Here is a 17,937-nt window from a genome sequence, read left to right on the forward strand (position 1 = left end):
AAGAGATCACGCCTGTTTTGCTTACTCTTGATTCCCAGCGACTAGCCCGGTTACTGATAACCTCTGTTAGAGGAGAGAAAGGAATGCACCCAATCCCTGGTGAAGCCCTGACCGTTTTCCTTTCTAGTGTCCCTCGTACTCCTCCCTGCCATCTGTGTCACCCTTACTCCGCGTCTACCGTTTATGAGTTTACACCTGGGTTACGGTGACTGCTTCGGAGAATCGCATGCCTTTCTACCTCCCTCGCTGCGACCTCTCCCACACCTCCCAGGGCTCTTGGGTTATGCCCTTGCCCTCTTCCGAGCCGTCCGTGGCACCCGCTGTCATCCCCATACGGCCAAGCTCCTAAGACTGACACTCAAGGCCCTCCGTAATTTGGCTTCAGTTTCACTTTCTAGACGTTTCAAGGAAGAGCGGGGTCTAAATATCTGTGCACCTCTGCTCCGTTTCATATCTACCCACGAGGTTAATTTTTTTGTTTCTTCCAGTCCACCTATTTTGCGCCTCCTTCTCTGCGAAGACTTCACTGAGAATCCAAGCGATTTGTGGATCCCTTCTCTCCCCTGAAGCTGTAAACAGTTTAACAAGACATGTGCGGAACTGCCGTAAGGTAATCTACATCTTGTCTCCCTCTCTGGTATCTAACCTCCCTGCGAATGGGGGTACGTCTCCGTGTTCTGTGCGGTTTTCAGCACGGTACTCTCTACACGTAGTGGATATTTGCTTTGGTAAGTGGACGAATAAGTGAATGAGTCACCAAGATAAGGGTATTGTCTCATTCTTTCTCGCTTTTTCCACTTTCAAGTTTCTTTAGTTAGTTTCCTCAGACAAAAGGTTTCTTTGTAGCTACACAGTGGCCAGGTCCACAGAATGTTGCAGATAGCTGCTGAAAACATCCCTCCTCCACTTGAGAATGGCTTGCTCTCCCTCTCAAGCGGAGAGAGCTGGGATTCGATATTTAATTAAGTGCCTCTGTCCACTTGGCATTTAGAGGCACTAGGGGGCGTTAGTGCTCTACACCCGGTGAAATGCCTGTTTCGTTTGTGATTTTCCTTTGTGAAAAACAACTATGCACAGAGTGTTTTGTGCCAATTTTCCATCCTTTTAGATTGTCGGAAAGCATTTTACCTACGTAGAAACAGAAAACGAATAGAAAGAGCGTTGCTTTGCGTTTAATAAAAGCTTAGGGCGGTCTCGGTGGTACGTTAGTGAAGTTATCTGGGGACACCTTAGCCACGTACATTGTGTTGGAGAGGCACCGAGAATTCAGGAGTTCTCAAAGTTCGAGGACACAGTTGCCTTACACGTAGGCTCGGTGGCAGCCGTGGACATGGCAGTGATTTGGAGAATGTTGTATTAGTCGGCTCTTGCTGTGATAATGCTTTGCAACAAATCTCCCCAAAACTCACTTACGTAAAGAAGAATGTAGTTTTCTCGGACCTGTGGGCTAGCTGCAGCGGCTCTCTTGTAGACCTGTCGATGGCGGGTGTTGCTCCATGCCGTGGGTCAGTTTGAGGTCTGTCCCGCACACCTTACCGTGGAGCCCAACTCTGAGGCTGCAGGTCCCCGTCTTCTCGCAGAGTTCACTGAAAGGTAAGAGGTGAGCCCAACCACACAAGGCCACGTAAGGCCTCTGCGACTCATTGAAGGCCATCGTGTCTTCCCTTGGCCTCCTGGGAACCCCCTGGCCCCAGGATGCAGCTTCCGTAGCCCAGGGCAACCGGCAGAGGGGGGCGGGCGGGGCTGCAGGAGGGTGGAACGCCAAGGTCACAGAGGGTGTGGGTGTGGCCACCTCTTCTGTGACTGAACCAAGGGCAGGGGGGCAGGGGGTCTAGGGCAGGGCCCTCAGAGCCCAGTAGGCCCAGGGGAGCGGCGCAAGCACCTAGACCCAGACCGAAGAGCGCCTTCTTGGTCTGCGCGGCAGGCCGGCCTCTCGCCTTGCCACTCAGGCCGCCCTCCCACTTGAAGTGTGTGTGGCACGCGTCCGCGGAGTACACCTCGCTGCACAGGTAGCCGTGGGACTGGGCGTCGTAGCTTCCTGCGGGGCGGCCGGAGGTCCCGCAGGCGGGTGGGTCCCTGGCACAGACGCGCGGAGCGGCTCCCGCCCGGCCCCCCTGAGAACCGTCGCCGTTCCGTAAGGCGGGGCGCCTGCTTCAGAATGTAAATCACGTGTCCGCTCTATGGATACGCTGTTTAGTTTACCAGGCAAGACTTTCTTGGTGAAAGAAGCAGCGTTGGCTTGCATTCTCGAGCAGGCTTCTCATCTGGCTGTGCACTGGTACGCTCTCTCTGGGTGTGCTAGTCCGCAGGGCAGGGCATCCCCTGGGCAGGGTGGAGCGTGATGTCTGCGGCCTCGTCCTGCAGCTCCTTCCTTTCATTCTCAATCATCCTGCCCACGGTGGCCTCCTCTCAGGCCTGCATACTTACAATGGCGCATTGCCCGTGCTGCCCCTCTGCAGGAAGTGTCCCTCTGTTTAGTTTGCAGCTGACTGATGCCGCCTCACCCTTCTCATCTCTTCTCAGGTGTCACTTGGTCAAGAAAGCGTCCCCTTACCTACTCAACTCATCACGTCCCCCTACCGTAGCTCACGTGACACCACGCACCTCTCGCTTATGGCCGTCATCGCCTTTCACATCCAGTTTCAGGTAGGTAAGTTTACCCCGTGGTCCGTGAGGAAGAAGAGATCACGCCTGTTTTGCTTACTCTTGATTCCCAGCGACTAGCCCGGTTACTGATAACCTCTGTTAGAGGAGAGAAAGGAATGCACCCAATCCCTGGTGAAGCCCTGACCGTTTTCCTTTCTAATGTCCCTCGTACTCCTCCCTGCCATCTGTGTCGCCCTTACTCCGCGTCTACCGTTTATGAGTTTACACCTGGGTTACGGTGACTGCTTCGGAGAATCGCATGCCTTTCTACCTCCCTCGCTGCGAGCTCTCCCACACCTCCCAGGGCTCTTGGGTTATGCCCTTGCCCTCTTCCGAGCCGTCCGTGGCACCCGCTGTCATCCCCATACGGCCAAGCTCCTAAGACTGACACTCAAGGCCCTCCGTAATTTGGCTTCAGTTTCACTTTCTAGACGTTTCAAGGAAGAGCGGGGTCTAAATATCTGTGCACCTCTGCTCCGTTTCATATCTACCCACGAGGTTAATTTTTTTGTTTCTTCCAGTCCACCTATTTTGCGCCTCCTTCTCTGCGAAGACTTCACTGAGAATCCAAGCGATTTGTGGATCCCTTCTCTCCCCTGAAGCTGTAAACAGTTTAACAAGACATGTGCGGAACTGCCGTAAGGTAATCTACATCTTGTCTCCCTCTCTGGAATCTAACCTCCCTGCGAATGGGGGGTACGTCTCCGTGTTCTGTGCGGTTTTCAGCATGGTACTCTCTACACGTAGTGGATATTTGCTTTGGTAAGTGGACGAATAAGTGAATGAGTCACCAAGATAAGGGTATTGTCTCATTCTTTCTCGCTTTTTCCACTTTCAAGTTTCTTTAGTTAGTTTCCTCAGACAAAAGGTTTCTTTGTAGCTACACAGTGGCCAGGTCCACAGAATGTTGCAGATAGCTGCTGAAAACATCCCTCCTCCACTTGAGAATGGCTTGCTCTCCCTCTCAAGCGGAGAGAGCTGGGATTCGATATTTAATTAAGTGCCTCTGTCCACTTGGCATTTAGAGGCACTAGGGGGCGTTAGTGCTCTACACCCGGTGAAATGCCTGTTTCGTTTGTGATTTTCCTTTGTGAAAAACAACTATGCACAGAGTGTTTTGTGCCAATTTTCCATCCTTTTAGATTGTCGGAAAGCATTTTACCTACGTAGAAACAGAAAACGAATAGAAAGAGCGTTGCTTTGCGTTTAATAAAAGCTTAGGGCGGTCTCGGTGGTACGTTAGTGAAGTTATCTGGGAACACCTTAGCCACGTACATTGTGTTGGAGAGGCACCGAGAATTCAGGAGTTCTCAAAGTTCGAGGACACAGTTGCCTTACACGTAGGCTCGGTGGCAGCCGTGGACATGGCAGTGATTTGGAGAATGTTGTATTAGTCGGCTCTTGCTGTGATAATGCTTTGCAACAAATCTCCCCAAAACTCACTTACGTAAAGAAGAATCTAGTTTTCTCGGACCTGTGGGCTAGCTGCAGCGGCTCTCTTGTAGACCTGTCGATGGCGGGTGTTGCTCCATGCCGTGGGTCAGTTTGAGGTCTGTCTCGCACACCTTACCGTGGAGCCCAACTGTGAGGCTTCAGGTCCCCGTCTTCTCGCAGAATTCACTGAAAGGTAAGAGGTGAGCCCAACCACACAAGGCCACGTAAGGCCACTGCGACTCATTGAAGGCCATCGTGTCTTCCCTTGGCCTCCTGGGAACCCCCTGGCCCCAGGATGCAGCTTCCGTAGCCCAGGGCAACCGGCGGAGGGGGGCGGGCGGGGCTGCAGGAGGGTGGAACGCTGAGGTCACAGAGGGTGTGGGTGTGGCCACCTCTGCTGTGACTGAACCAAGGGCAGGGGGGCAGGGGGTCCAGGGCAGGGCCCTCAGAGCCCGGTAGGCCCAGGGGGGCGGCGCAAGCACCTAGGCCCAGGCCGAAGAGCGCCTTCTTGGTCTGCGCGGCAGGCCGGCCTCTCGCCTTGCCACTCAGGCCGCCCTCCCACTTGAAGTGTGTGTGGCACGCGTCCGCGGAGTACACCTCGCTGCACAGGTAGCCGTGGGACTGGGCGTCGTAGCTTCCTGCGGGGCGGCCGGAGGTCCCGCAGGCGGGTGGGTCCCTGGCACAGACGCGCGGAGCGGCTCCCGCCCGGCCCCCCTGAGAACCGTCGCCGTTCCGTAAGGCGGGGCGCCTGCTTCAGAATGTAAATCACGTGTCCGCTCTATGGATACGCTGTTTAGTTTACCAGGCAAGACTTTCTTGGTGAAAGAAGCAGCGTTGGCTTGCATTCTCGAGCAGGCTTCTCATCTGGCTGTGCACTGGTACGCTCTCTCTGGGTGTGCTAGTCCGCAGGGCAGGGCATCCCCTGGGCAGGGTGGAGCGTGATCTCTGCGGCCTCGTCCTGCAGCTCCTTCCTTTCATTCTCAATCATCTTGCCCACGGTGGCCTCCTCTCAGGCCTGCATACTTACAACGGCGCATTGCCCGTGCTGCCCCTCTGCAGGAAGTGTCCCTCTGTTTAGTTTGCAGCTGACTGATGCCGCCTCACCCTTCGCATCTCTTCTCAGGTGTCACTTGGTCCAGAAAGCGTCCCCTTACCTACTCAACTCATCACGTCCCCCTACCGTAGCTCACGTGACACCACGCACCTCTCGCTTATGGCCGTCGTCGCCTTTCACATCCAGTTTCAGGTAGGTAAGTTTACCCCGTGGTCCGTGAGGAAGAAGAGATCACGCCTGTTTTGCTTACTCTTGATTCCCAGCGACTAGCCCGGTTACTGATAACCTCTGTTAGAGGAGAGAAAGGAATGCACCCAATCCCTGGTGAAGCCCTGACCGTTTTCCTTTCTAGTGTCCCTCGTACTCCTCCCTGCCATCTGTGTCACCCTTACTCCGCGTCTACCGTTTATGAGTTTACACCTGGGTTACGGTGACTGCTTCGGAGAATCGCATGCCTTTCTACCTCCCTCGCTGCGACCTCTCCCACACCTCCCAGGGCTCTTGGGTTATGCCCTTGCCCTCTTCCGAGCCGTCCGTGGCACCCGCTGTCATCCCCATACGGCCAAGCTCCTAAGACTGACACTCAAGGCCCTCCGTAATTTGGCTTCAGTTTCACTTTCTAGACGTTTCAAGGAAGAGCGGGGTCTAAATATCTGTGCACCTCTGCTCCGTTTCATATCTACCCACGAGGTTAATTTTTTTGTTTCTTCCAGTCCACCTATTTTGCGCCTCCTTCTCTGCGAAGACTTCACTGAGAATCCAAGCGATTTGTGGATCCCTTCTCTCCCCTGAAGCTGTAAACAGTTTAACAAGACATGTGCGGAACTGCCGTAAGGTAATCTACATCTTGTCTCCCTCTCTGGTATCTAACCTCCCTGCGAATGGGGGTACGTCTCCGTGTTCTGTGCGGTTTTCAGCACGGTACTCTCTACACGTAGTGGATATTTGCTTTGGTAAGTGGACGAATAAGTGAATGAGTCACCAAGATAAGGGTATTGTCTCATTCTTTCTCGCTTTTTCCACTTTCAAGTTTCTTTAGTTAGTTTCCTCAGACAAAAGGTTTCTTTGTAGCTACACAGTGGCCAGGTCCACAGAATGTTGCAGATAGCTGCTGAAAACATCCCTCCTCCACTTGAGAATGGCTTGCTCTCCCTCTCAAGCGGAGAGAGCTGGGATTCGATATTTAATTAAGTGCCTCTGTCCACTTGGCATTTAGAGGCACTAGGGGGCGTTAGTGCTCTACACCCGGTGAAATGCCTGTTTCGTTTGTGATTTTCCTTTGTGAAAAACAACTATGCACAGAGTGTTTTGTGCCAATTTTCCATCCTTTTAGATTGTCGGAAAGCATTTTACCTACGTAGAAACAGAAAACGAATAGAAAGAGCGTTGCTTTGCGTTTAATAAAAGCTTAGGGCGGTCTCGGTGGTACGTTAGTGAAGTTATCTGGGGACACCTTAGCCACGTACATTGTGTTGGAGAGGCACCGAGAATTCAGGAGTTCTCAAAGTTCGAGGACACAGTTGCCTTACACGTAGGCTCGGTGGCAGCCGTGGACATGGCAGTGATTTGGAGAATGTTGTATTAGTCGGCTCTTGCTGTGATAATGCATTGCAACAAATCTCCCCAAAACTCACTTACGTAAAGAAGAATCTAGTTTTCTCGGACCTGTGGGCTAGCTGCAGCGGCTCTCTTGTAGACCTGTCGATGGCAGGTGTTGCTCCATGCCGTGGGTCAGTTTGAGGTCTGTCTCGCACACCTTACCGTGGAGCCCAACTGTGAGGCTTCAGGTCCCCGTCTTCTCGCAGAATTCACTGAAAGGTAAGAGGTGAGCCCAACCACACAAGGCCACGTAAGGCCACTGCGACTCATTGAAGGCCATCGTGTCTTCCCTTGGCCTCCTGGGAACCCCCTGGCCCCAGGATGCAGCTTCCGTAGCCCAGGGCAACCGGCGGAGGGGGGCGGGCGGGGCTGCAGGAGGGTGGAACGCTGAGGTCACAGAGGGTGTGGGTGTGGCCACCTCTGCTGTGACTGAACCAAGGGCAGGGGGGCAGGGGGTCCAGGGCAGGGCCCTCAGAGCCCGGTAGGCCCAGGGGGGCGGCGCAAGCACCTAGGCCCAGGCCGAAGAGCGCCTTCTTGGTCTGCGCGGCAGGCCGGCCTCTCGCCTTGCCACTCAGGCCGCCCTCCCACTTGAAGTGTGTGTGGCACGCGTCCGCGGAGTACACCTCGCTGCACAGGTAGCCGTGGGACTGGGCGTCGTAGCTTCCTGCGGGGCGGCCGGAGGTCCCGCAGGCGGGTGGGTCCCTGGCACAGACGCGCGGAGCGGCTCCCGCCCGGCCCCCCTGAGAACCGTCGCCATTCCGTAAGGCGGGGCGCCTGCTTCAGAATGTAAATCACGTGTCCGCTCTATGGATACGCTGTTTAGTTTACCAGGCAAGACTTTCTTGGTGAAAGAAGCAGCGTTGGCTTGCATTCTCGAGCAGGCTTCTCATCTGGCTGTGCACTGGTACGCTCTCTCTGGGTGTGCTAGTCCGCAGGGCAGGGCATCCCCTGGGCAGGGTGGAGCGTGATCTCTGCGGCCTCGTCCTGCAGCTCCTTCCTTTCATTCTCAATCATCTTGCCCACGGTGGCCTCCTCTCAGGCCTGCATACTTACAACGGCGCATTGCCCGTGCTGCCCCTCTGCAGGAAGTGTCCCTCTGTTTAGTTTGCAGCTGACTGATGCCGCCTCACCCTTCGCATCTCTTCTCAGGTGTCACTTGGTCCAGAAAGCGTCCCCTTACCTACTCAACTCATCACGTCCCCCTACCGTAGCTCACGTGACACCACGCACCTCTCGCTTATGGCCGTCGTCGCCTTTCACATCCAGTTTCAGGTAGGTAAGTTTACCCCGTGGTCCGTGAGGAAGAAGAGATCACGCCTGTTTTGCTTACTCTTGATTCCCAGCGACTAGCCCGGTTACTGATAACCTCTGTTAGAGGAGAGAAAGGAATGCACCCAATCCCTGGTGAAGCCCTGACCGTTTTCCTTTCTAGTGTCCCTCGTACTCCTCCCTGCCATCTGTGTCACCCTTACTCCGCGTCTACCGTTTATGAGTTTACACCTGGGTTACGGTGACTGCTTCGGAGAATCGCATGCCTTTCTACCTCCCTCGCTGCGACCTCTCCCACACCTCCCAGGGCTCTTGGGTTATGCCCTTGCCCTCTTCCGAGCCGTCCGTGGCACCCGCTGTCATCCCCATACGGCCAAGCTCCTAAGACTGACACTCAAGGCCCTCCGTAATTTGGCTTCAGTTTCACTTTCTAGACGTTTCAAGGAAGAGCGGGGTCTAAATATCTGTGCACCTCTGCTCCGTTTCATATCTACCCACGAGGTTAATTTTTTTGTTTCTTCCAGTCCACCTATTTTGCGCCTCCTTCTCTGCGAAGACTTCACTGAGAATCCAAGCGATTTGTGGATCCCTTCTCTCCCCTGAAGCTGTAAACAGTTTAACAAGACATGTGCGGAACTGCCGTAAGGTAATCTACATCTTGTCTCCCTCTCTGGTATCTAACCTCCCTGCGAATGGGGGTACGTCTCCGTGTTCTGTGCGGTTTTCAGCACGGTACACTCTACACATAGTGGATATTTGCTTTGGTAGTGAACGAATAAGTGAATGAGTCACCAAGATAAGGGTATTGTCTCATTCTTTCTCGCTTTTTCCACTTTCAAGTTTCTTTAGTTAGTTTCCTCAGACAAAAGGTTTCTTTGTAGCTACACAGTGGCCAGGTCCACAGAATGTTGCAGATAGCTGCTGAAAACATCCCTCCTCCACTTGAGAATGGCTTGCTCTCCCTCTCAAGCGGAGAGAGCTGGGATTCGATATTTAATTAAGTGCCTCTGTTCACTTGGCATTTAGAGGCACTAGGGGGCGTTAGTGCTCTACACCCGGTGAAATGCCTGTTTCGTTTGTGATTTTCCTTTGTGGAAAACAACTATCCACAGAGTGTTTTGTGCCAATTTTCCATCCTTTTAGATTGTCGGAAAGCATTTTACCTACGTAGAAACAGAAAACGAATAGAAAGAGCGTTGCTTTGCGTTTAATAAAAGCTTAGGGCGGTCTCGGTGGTACGTTAGTGAAGTTATCTGGGGACACCTTAGCCACGTACATTGTGTTGGAGAGGCACCGAGAATTCGGGAGTTCTCAAAGTTCGAGGACACAGTTGCCTTACACGTAGGCTCGGTGGCGGCCGTGGACATGGCAGCGATTTGGAGAATGTTGTATTAGTCGGCTCTTGCTGTGATAATGCTTTGCAACAAATCTCCCCAAAACTCACTTACGTAAAGAAGAATCTAGTTTTCTCGGACCTGTGGGCTAGCTGCAGCGGCTCTCTTGTAGACCTGTCGATGGCGGGTGTTGCTCCATGCCGTGGGTCAGTTTGAGGTCTGTCCCGCACACCTTACCGTGGAGCCCAACTGTGAGGCTGCAGGTCCCCGTCTTCTCGCAGAGTTCACTGAAAGGGAAGAGGTGAGCCCAACCACACAAGGCCACGTAAGGCCTCTGCGACACATTGAAGGCCATCGTGTCTTCCCTTGGCCTCCTGGGAACCCCCTGGCCCCAGGATGCAGCTTCCGTAGCCCAGGGCAACCGGCGGAGGGGGGCGGGCGGGGCTGCAGGAGGGTGGAACGCCGAGGTCACAGAGGGTGTGGGTGTGGCCACCTCTGCTGTGACTGAACCAAGGGCAGGCGGGCAGGGGGTCCAGAGCAGGGCCCTCAGAGCCCGGTAGGCCCAGGGGGGCGGCGCAAGCACCTAGGCCCAGGCCGAAGAGCGCCTTCTTGGTCTGCGCGGCAGGCCGGCCTCTCGCCTTGCCACTCAGGCCGCCCTCCCACTTGAAGTGTGTGTGGCACGCGTCCGCGGAGTACACCTCGCTGCACAGGTAGCCGTGGGACTGGGCGTCGTAGCTTCCTGCGGGGCGGCCGGAGGTCCCGCAGGCGGGTGGGTGCCTGGGACAGACGCGCGGAGCGGCTCCCGCCCGGCCCCCCTGAGAACCGTCGCCGTTCCATAAGGCGGGGCGCCTGCTTCAGAATGTAAATCACGTGTCCGCTCTATGGATACGCTGTTTAGTTTACCAGGCAAGACTTTCTTGGTGAAAGAAGCAGCGTTGGCTTGCATTCTCGAGCAGGCTTCTCATCTGGCTGTGCACTGGTACGCTCTCTCTGGGTGTGCTAGTCCGCAGGGCAGGGCATCCCCTGGGCAGGGTGGAGCGTGATGTCTGCGGCCTCGTCCTGCAGCTCCTTCCTTTCATTCTCAATCATCCTGCCCACGGTGGCCTCCTCTCAGGCCTGTATACTTACAATGGCGCATTGCCCGTGCTGCCCCTCTGCAGGAAGTGTCCCTCTGTTTAGTTTGCAGCTGACTGATGCCGCCTCACCCTTCTCATCTCTTCTCAGGTGTCACTTGGTCAAGAAAGCGTCCCCTGACCTACTCAACTCATCACGTCCCCCTACCGTAGCTCACGTGACACCACGCACCTCTCGCTTATGGCCGTCGTCGCCTTTCACATCCAGTTTCAAGTAGGTAAGTTTACCCCGTGGTCCGTGAGGAAGAAGAGATCACACCTGTTTTGCTTACTCTTGATTCCCAGCGACTAGCCCGGTTACTGATAACCTCTGTTAGAGGAGAGAAAGGAATGCACCCAATCCCTGGTGAAGCCCTGACCGTTTTCCTTTCTAGTGTCCCTCGTACTCCTCCCTGCCATCTGTGTCGCCCTTACTCCGCGTCTACCGTTTATGAGTTTACACCTGGGTTACGGTGACTGCTTCGGAGAATCGCATGCCTTTCTACCTCCCTCGCTGCGACCTCTCCTACGCCTCCCAGCGCTCTTGGGTTATGCCCTTGCCCCCTTCCGAGCCGTCCGTGGCACCCGCTGTCATCCTCATACGGCCAAGCTCCTAAGACTGACACTCAAGGCCCTCCGTAATCTGGCTTCAGTTTCACTTTCTAGACGTTTCAAGGAAGAACGGGGTCTAAATATCTGTGCACCTCTGCTCCGTTTTATATCTACCCACGAGGTTAATTTTTTTGTTTCTTCCAGTCCACCTATTTTGCGCCTCCTTCTCTGCGAAGACTTCACTGAGAATCCAAGCGATTTGTGGATCCCTTCTCTCCCCTGAAGCTGTAAACAGTTTAACAAGACATGTGCGGAACTGCCGTAAGGTAATCTACATCTTGTCTCCCTCTCTGGTATCTAACCTCCCTGCGAGTGGGGGTACGTCTCCGTGTTCTGTGCGGTTTTCAGCACAGTACTCTCTACACGTAGTGGATGTTTGCTTTGGTAAGTGAACGAATAAGTGAATGAGTCACCAAGATAAGGGTATTGTCTCATTCTTTCTCGCTTTTTCCACTTTCAAGTTTCTTTAGTTAGTTTCCTCAGACAAAAGGTTTCTTTGTAGCTACACAGTGGCCAGGTCCACAGAATGTTGCAGACAGCTGCTGAAAACATCCCTCTTCCACTTGAGAATGGCTTGCTCTCCCTCTCAAGCGGAGAGAGCTGGGATTCGATATTTAATTAAGTGCCTCTGTTCACTTGGCATTTAGAGGCACTAGGGGGCGTTAGTGCTCTACACCCGGTGAAATGCCTGTTTCGTTTGTGATTTTCCTTTGTGGAAAACAACTATCCACAGAGTGTTTTGTGCCAATTTTCCATCCTTTTAGATTGTTGGAAAGCATTTTACCTACGTAGAAACAGAAAACGAATAGAAAGAGCGTTGCTTTGTGTTTAATTAAAGCTTAGGGCGGTCTCAGTGGTACGTTAGTGAAGTTATCTGGGGACACCTTAGCCACGTACATTGTGTTGGAGAGGCACCGAGAATTCGGGAGTTCTCAAAGTTTGAGGACACAGTTGCCTTACACGTAGGCTCGGTGGCAGCCGTGGACATGGCAGCGATTTGGAGAATGTTGTATTAGTCGGCTCTTGCTGTGATAATGCCTTGCAACAAATCTCCCCAAAACTCACTTACGTAAAGAAGAAGCTAGTTTTTCGGACCTGTGGGCTAGCTGCAGCGGCTCTCTTGTAGACCTCTCGATGGCGGGTGTTGCTCCATGCCATGGGTCAGTTTGAGGTCTGTCCCGCACACCTTACCGTGGAGCCCAACTGTGAGGCTGCAGGTCCCTGTCTTCTCACAGAGTTCACTGAAAGGGAAGAGGTGAGCCCAACCACACAAGGCCACGTAAGGCCTCTGCGACTCATTGAAGGCCATCGTGTCTTCCCTTGGCCTCCTGGGAACCCCCTGGCCCCAGGATGCAGCTTCCGTAGCCCAGGGCAACCGGCAGAGGGGGGCGGGCGGGGCTGCAGGAGGGTGGAACGCCGAGGTCACAGAGGGTGTGGGTGTGGCCACCTCTGCTGTGACTGAACCAAGGGCAGGGTGGCAGGGGGTCCAGGGCAGGGCCCTCAGAGCCCGGTAGGCCCAGGGGGGCGGCGCAATCACCTAGGCCCAGGCCGAAGAGCGCCTTCTTGGTCTGCGCGGCAGGCCGGCCTCTCGCCTTGCCACTCAGGCCGCCCTCCCACTTGAAGTGTGTGTGGCACGCGTCCGCGGAGTACACCTCGCTGCACAGGTAGCCGTGGGACTGGGCGTCGTAGCTTCCTGCGGGGCGGCCGGAGGTCCCGCAGGCGGGTGGGTCCCTGGCACAGACACGCGGAGCGGCTCCCGCCCGGCCCCCCTGAGAACCGTCGCCGTTCCGTAAGGCGGGGCGCCTGCTTCAGAATGTAAATCACGTGTCCGCTCTATGGATACGCTGTTTAGTTTACCAGGCAAGACTTTCTTGGTGAAAGAAGCAGCGTTGGCTTGCATTCTCGAGCAGGCTTCTCATCTGGCTGTGCTCTGGTACGCTCTCTCTGGGTGTGCTAGTCCGCAGGGCAGGGCATCCCCTGGGCAGGGTGGAGCGTGATCTCTGCGGCCTCGTCCTGCAGCTCCTTCCTTTCATTCTCAATCATCCTGCCCACGGTGGCCTCCTCTCAGGCCTGCATACTTACAAAGGCGCATTGCCCGTGCTGCCCCTCTGCAGGAAGTGTCCCTCTGTTTAGTTTGCAGCTGACTGATGCCGCCTCACCCTTCTCATCTCTTCTCAGGTGTCACTTGGTCAAGAAAGCGTCCCCTTACCTACTCAACTCATCACGTCCCCCTACCGTAGCTCACGTGACACCACGCACCTCTCGCTTATGGCCGTCGTCGCCTTTCACATCCAGTTTCAGGTAGGTAAGTTTACCCCGTGGTCCGTGAGGAAGAATAGATCACGCCTGTTTTGCTTACTCTTGATTCCCAGCGACTAGCCCGGTTACTGATAACCTCTGTTAGAGGAGAGAAAGGAATGCACCCAATCCCTGGTGAAGCCCTGACCGTTTTCCTTTCTAGTGTCCCTCGTACTCCTCCCTGCCATCTGTGTCGCCCTTACTCCGCGTCTACCGTTTATGAGTTTACACCTGGGTTACGGTGACTGCTTCGGAGAATCGTATGCCTTTCTCCCTGCCTCGCTGCGACCTCTGCTATGCCTCCCAGGGCTCTTGGGTTATGCCCTTGTCCCCTTCCGAGCCGTCCGTGGCACCCGCTGTCATCCCCATACGGCCAAGCTCCTAAGACTGACACTCAAGGCCCTCCGTAATTTGGCTTCAGTTTCACTTTCTAGACGTTTCAAGGAAGAACGGGGTCTAAATATCTGTGCACCTCTGCTCCGTTTCATATCTACCCACGAGGTTAATTTTTTTGTTTCTTCCAGTCCACCTATTTTGCGCCTCCTTCTCTGCGAAGACTTCACTGAGAATCCAAGCGATTTGTGGATCCCTTCTCTCCCCTGAAGCTGTAAACAGTTTAACAAGACATGTGCGGAACTGCCGTAAGGTAATCTACATCTTGTCTCCCTCTCTGGTATCTAACCTCCCTGCGAGTGGGGGTACGTCTCCGTGTTCTGTGCGGTTTTCAGCACAGTACTCTCTACACGTAGTGGATGTTTGCTTTGGTAAGTGAACGAATAAGTGAATGAGTCACCAAGATAAGGGTATTGTCTCATTCTTTCTCGCTTTTTCAACACTTTCAAGTTTCTTTAGTTAGTTTCCTCAGACAAAAGGTTTCTTTGTAGCTACACAGTGGCCAGGTCCACAGAATGTTGCAGACAGCTGCTGAAAACATCCCTCTTCCACTTGAGAATGGCTTGCTCTCCCTCTCAAGCGGAGAGAGCTGGGATTCGATATTTAATTAAGTGCCTCTGTTCACTTGGCATTTAGAGGCACTAGGGGGCGTTAGTGCTCTACACCCGGTGAAATGCCTGTTTCGTTTGTGATTTTCCTTTGTGGAAAACAACTATCCACAGAGTGTTTTGTGCCAATTTTCCATCCTTTTAGATTGTTGGAAAGCATTTTACCTACGTAGAAACAGAAAACGAATAGAAAGAGCGTTGCTTTGTGTTTAATTAAAGCTTAGGGCGGTCTCAGTGGTACGTTAGTGAAGTTATCTGGGGACACCTTAGCCACGTACATTGTGTTGGAGAGGCACCGAGAATTCGGGAGTTCTCAAAGTTTGAGGACACAGTTGCCTTACACGTAGGCTCGGTGGCAGCCGTGGACATGGCAGCGATTTGGAGAATGTTGTATTAGTCGGCTCTTGCTGTGATAATGCCTTGCAACAAATCTCCCCAAAACTCACTTACGTAAAGAAGAAGCTAGTTTTTCGGACCTGTGGGCTAGCTGCAGCGGCTCTCTTGTAGACCTCTCGATGGCGGGTGTTGCTCCATGCCATGGGTCAGTTTGAGGTCTGTCCCGCACACCTTACCGTGGAGCCCAACTGTGAGGCTGCAGGTCCCTGTCTTCTCACAGAGTTCACTGAAAGGGAAGAGGTGAGCCCAACCACACAAGGCCACGTAAGGCCTCTGCGACTCATTGAAGGCCATCGTGTCTTCCCTTGGCCTCCTGGGAACCCCCTGGCCCCAGGATGCAGCTTCCGTAGCCCAGGGCAACCGGCGGAGGGGGGCGGGCGGGGCTGCAGGAGGGTGGAACGCCGAGGTCACAGAGGGTGTGGGTGTGGCCACCTCTGCTGTGACTGAACCAAGGGCAGGGTGGCAGGGGGTCCAGGGCAGGGCCCTCAGAGCCCGGTAGGCCCAGGGGGGCGGCGCAATCACCTAGGCCCAGGCCGAAGAGCGCCTTCTTGGTCTGCGCGGCAGGCCGGCCTCTCGCCTTGCCACTCAGGCCGCCCTCCCACTTGAAGTGTGTGTGGCACGCGTCCGCGGAGTACACCTCGCTGCACAGGTAGCCGTGGGACTGGGCGTCGTAGCTTCCTGCGGGGCGGCCGGAGGTCCCGCAGGCGGGTGGGTCCCTGGCACAGACACGCGGAGCGGCTCCCGCCCGGCCCCCCTGAGAACCGTCGCCGTTCCGTAAGGCGGGGCGCCTGCTTCAGAATGTAAATCACGTGTCCGCTCTATGGATACGCTGTTTAGTTTACCAGGCAAGACTTTCTTGGTGAAAGAAGCAGCGTTGGCTTGCATTCTCGAGCAGGCTTCTCATCTGGCTGTGCACTGGTACGCTCTCTCTGGGTGTGCTAGTCCGCAGGGCAGGGCATCCCCTGGGCAGGGTGGAGCGTGATCTCTGCGGCCTCGTCCTGCAGCTCCTTCCTTTCATTCTCAATCATCCTGCCCACGGTGGCCTCCTCTCAGGCCTGCATACTTACAAAGGCGCATTGCCCGTGCTGCCCCTCTGCAGGAAGTGTCCCTCTGTTTAGTTTGCAGCTGACTGATGCCGCCTCACCCTTCTCATCTCTTCTCAGGTGTCACTTGGTCAAGAAAGCGTCCCCTTACCTACTCAACTCATCACGTCCCCCTACCGTAGCTCACGTGACACCACGCACCTCTCGCTTATGGCCGTCGTCGCCTTTCACATCCAGTTTCAGGTAGGTAAGTTTACCCCGTGGTCCGTGAGGAAGAAGAGATCACGCCTGTTTTGCTTACTCTTGATTCCCAGCGACTAGCCCGGTTACTGATAACCTCTGTTAGAGGAGAGAAAGGAATGCACCCAATCCCTGGTGAAGCCCTGACCGTTTTCCTTTCTAGTGTCCCTCGTACTCCTCCCTGCCATCTGTGTCGCCCTTACTCCGCGTCTACCGTTTATGAGTTTACACCTGGGTTACGGTGACTGCTTCGGAGAATCGTATGCCTTTCTCCCTGCCTCGCTGCGACCTCTGCTACGCCTCCCAGGGCTCTTGGGTTATGCCCTTGTCCCCTTCCGAGCCGTCCGTGGCACCCGCTGTCATCCCCATACGGCCAAGCTCCTAAGACTGACACTCAAGGCCCTCCGTAATTTGGCTTCAGTTTCACTTTCTAGACGTTTCAAGGAAGAGCGGGGTCTAAATATCTGTGCACCTCTGCTCCGTTTCATATCTACCCACGAGGTTAATTTTTTTGTTTCTTCCAGTCCACCTATTTTGCGCCTCCTTCTCTGCGAAGACTTCACTGAGAATCCAAGCGATTTGTGGATCCCTTCTCTCCCCTGAAGCTGTAAACAGTTTAACAAGACATGTGCGGAACTGCCGTAAGGTAATCTACATCTTGTCTCCCTCTCTGGTATCTAACCTCCCTGCGAGTGGGGGTACGTCTCCGTGTTCTGTGCGGTTTTCAGCACAGTACTCTCTACACGTAGTGGATGTTTGCTTTGGTAAGTGAACGAATAAGTGAATGAGTCACCAAGATAAGGGTATTGTCTCATTCTTTCTCGCTTTTTCCACTTTCAAGTTTCTTTAGTTAGTTTCCTCAGACAAAAGGTTTCTTTGTAGCTACACAGTGGCCAGGTCCACAGAATGTTGCAGACAGCTGCTGAAAACATCCCTCTTCCACTTGAGAATGGCTTGCTCTCCCTCTCAAGCGGAGAGAGCTGGGATTCGATATGTAATTAAGTGCCTCTGTTCACTTGGCATTTAGAGGCACTAGGGGGCGTTAGTGCTCTACACCCGGTGAAATGCCTGTTTCGTTTGTGATTTTCCTTTGTGGAAAACAACTATCCACAGAGTGTTTTGTGCCAATTTTCCATCCTTTTAGATTGTCGGAAAGCATTTTACCTACGTAGAAACAGAAAACGAATAGAAAGAGCGTTGCTTTGCGTTTAATAAAAGCTTAGGGCGGTCTCGGTGGTACGTTAGTGAAGTTATCTGGGGACACCTTAGCCACGTACATTGTGTTGGAGAGGCACCGAGAATTCGGGAGTTCTCAAAGTTCGAGGACACAGTTGCCTTACACGTAGGCTCGGTGGCAGCCGTGGACATGGCAGCGATTTGGAGAATGTTGTATTAGTCGGCTCTTGCTGTGATAATGCCTTGCAACAAATCTCCCCAAAACTCACTTACGTAAAGAAGAAGCTAGTTTTTCGGACCTGTGGGCTAGCTGCAGCGGCTCTCTTGTAGACCTCTCGATGGCGGGTGTTGCTCCATGCCATGGGTCAGTTTGAGGTCTGTCCCGCACACCTTACCGTGGAGCCCAACTGTGAGGCTGCAGGTCCCTGTCTTCTCACAGAGTTCACTGAAAGGGAAGAGGTGAGCCCAACCACACAAGGCCACGTAAGGCCTCTGCGACTCATTGAAGGCCATCGTGTCTTCCCTTGGCCTCCTGGGAACCCCCTGGCCCCAGGATGCAGCTTCCGTAGCCCAGGGCAACCGGCAGAGGGGGGCGGGCGGGGCTGCAGGAGGGTGGAACGCCGAGGTCACAGAGGGTGTGGGTGTGGCCACCTCTGCTGTGACTGAACCAAGGGCAGGGTGGCAGGGGGTCCAGGGCAGGGCCCTCAGAGCCCGGTAGGCCCA

The sequence above is a fragment of the Globicephala melas genome, chromosome 1, assembly GCF_963455315.2.
Source record: "Globicephala melas chromosome 1, mGloMel1.2, whole genome shotgun sequence".
NCBI lineage: Eukaryota > Metazoa > Chordata > Mammalia > Artiodactyla > Delphinidae > Globicephala > Globicephala melas.